Here is a 2,382-nt window from a genome sequence, read left to right on the forward strand (position 1 = left end):
CCAGGGCTCATCTCCATTTTATGTAAGAGAAACTGGGTCAGAAAATCTAGGGCCCAGAAAAAAAAGTGAGGCCCTGGCCAGGTAGCTCAGTTGGTTAGTACACCCAATACACCAAGGCTGTGGGTTCAATACCCAGTCAGGGCACATACAGGAAGTCGACCAAAGAATGCATAAATAAGTGGAACAAGACATCAATAGTTTTCTCTCTCAAAATAAATAAATAAATTGCTCAGTGGAAGTTTTGGGGATCTGAACTCTTGAAGCTATCAAACCCATCTCAGAACCGGTTTCTTCATTGGTCAGAAAGTGTTTAAGAGTTTGGCTCAGTGCATAGAGCCTCAGCCTGTGGACTGAAGGGTCCTGGGTTTGATTCTGGTCAAGGGCAGCCCAGGCCCTGGTTAGAGACAACCAACCAATGTGTTTCTCTCACATCGATATTTCTCTCTCTCTTTACCTCTCTTCCACTCTCTCTAAAAAAGGGAAAGGAAGAAAGAAAGAGAGAGAGAGAGAGAGAGAGAGAGAAAGAAAGAAAGAAAGAAAGAAAGAAAGAAAGAAAGAGTTTGGCTCAGTGCATAGAGCCCTGGCCTGTGGACTGAAGGGTCCTGGGTTTGATTCTGGTCAAGGGCAGCCCAGGCCCTGGTTGGAGACAACCAACCGATGTGTTTCTCTCACATCGATATTTCTCTCTCTCTTTACCTCTCTCTTCCACTCTCTCTAAAAAAAAGAAAGAAGGAAGGAAGGAAGGAAGGAAGGAAGGAAGGAAGGAAGGAAGGAAGGAAAGAAGGAAGGGAGGAAGGAAATAATCCTATATAATAAAAGCATAACATGCTAAGTGTCCCACCGATCGGTCGACTGTTCGGTTTATCACTTGACCAGTCCCTTTGATGCACACTGACCACCAGGGGGCGGACGCTCCAACCAGTAGGTTAGCTTTCTGCTGGGGTCCACCAATTGGGACTGGGCCAGACGGGGTCGGACACGCCCTGGGGCCCTTCCTCGGTCCCTCCCCAGCCCCATGGCCTGATCGGGACTGGGTGAGAAGGCCCTAATCACCCTGATCGCTGACCAAGCCAAGGGACCCCATCCATGCACGAATTAGTGCACTAGGCCTCTAGTACAATAATAAAGAAATAATATACAAGAACAAACTGTGTTTAAAAAAAAAAGTGTTTAAGAGCACCCACCTCCAGCCCTGGTGGAGGGGACTGCATGAGAGCCAGTGCAGCGGGGCCTCTGGAGTCCGAGGGCCCCGGGCCCGAATCCTGGCTCCTCCTGGAAGTGGTTATTTGTCCTCTCTCAGGCGTCAGTGTCCTCACCTGTGAGGGGGAGACAAAGCAGTTCCCGCGTCACCCTGTTCTGAGGTTTGGGGTTAATACCCCCCCAGAGCCTCAGAACTGTGTCTCCCCCACCGTGCACGCCGCGACCATCAGCTACCACCGTGCATGCAGCGAAAAGCAGTGGAGCACGTGGCTGTGAGCAGCACTTCTCTGTTTGTAAATCTGACTTTTCAGTGACAGTTGACATTCGGGAATTTTTTTTTTTAAATATATTTTACTAGAGGCCCGGTGCACGATTTCATGCACCAGTGGGGCCCCTTGGCCTGGCCTCCGGGATTGGGCTGAAACTGGCTCTCCGACATCCCCCCAGGGATCCCGGGTTATGAGAGGGCGCAGGCCAGGCTGAGGGACCCCACCGGTGCTCGATCAGGGCCGGGGAGGGACAGGGAGGTTGGCCAGCAGGAGAGGGACTGTGGGAGGGCCCCAGGGTGTGTCTGGCCCATCTCGCTCAGTTCCCATCAGCCAGACCCCAGCAGCAAGCTAACCTACTGGTCAGAGCGTCTGCCCCCTGGTGGTCAGTGCACGTCATAGTGAGCAGTTGAGCAGCCTTAGCATGTCATTAGCATATTATGCTTTGATTGGTTGAATGGACAACCGGACACAGTATTTAGGCATTTTTTATATAAGATTGATTTTTTTACAGAGAGGAAGGGAAAGGGATAGACTGAGAGTTAGAAACATCGATCAGCTGCCTCCTGCACGCCCCCTACTGGGGATGTGCCCGCCGCCAAGGTACATGCCCTTGACCGGAATCGAACCTGGGACCCTTCAGTCCGCAGGCCGACGCTCCATCCACTGGGCCACACCAGTTAGGGTGACATTCGGGATGTTATCAGGCCCAGGGGACAGCACTCCTTCCCCCTCGCTGTGCTCCCTGTGGGGGGTGGGGGCTTGGAAAGGTGACGGAGAGGGAGGGTGGGGATACTTTCCTTCATTTACGACAGCGATGGGGAATGTTCGGCCCTGGGGCGCGGAAGGCCCCCCAAAATCACTTGGTCTGGCCCTGCCAAGGCATTGGGGTGAGGTAATTACATGTCTGACCAAA

At 52.4% G+C, this 2,382-nt stretch overlaps 1 protein-coding gene across 1 annotated transcript in view; it reads right to left on the reverse strand.

Annotated features, from left to right (window-relative positions):
- LOC102254441 (zinc finger protein 470) overlaps positions 1-1,338 on the reverse strand; it is a gene marked incomplete at its 3' end in the record, with an annotated part of 6,812 nt that extends 5,474 nt beyond the window's left edge. Inside the window, exon 1 of the mRNA XM_005857798.2 lies at positions 1,185-1,338. The remainder of the gene's footprint in view (positions 1-1,184) is intronic.
- Between the last annotated feature and the right edge of the window lie 1,044 nt (positions 1,339-2,382).

Source organism: Myotis brandtii, unplaced genomic scaffold (genome assembly GCF_000412655.1).
Source record: "Myotis brandtii unplaced genomic scaffold, ASM41265v1 scaffold1127, whole genome shotgun sequence".
NCBI classification, from domain to species: Eukaryota; Metazoa; Chordata; class Mammalia; order Chiroptera; family Vespertilionidae; genus Myotis; species Myotis brandtii.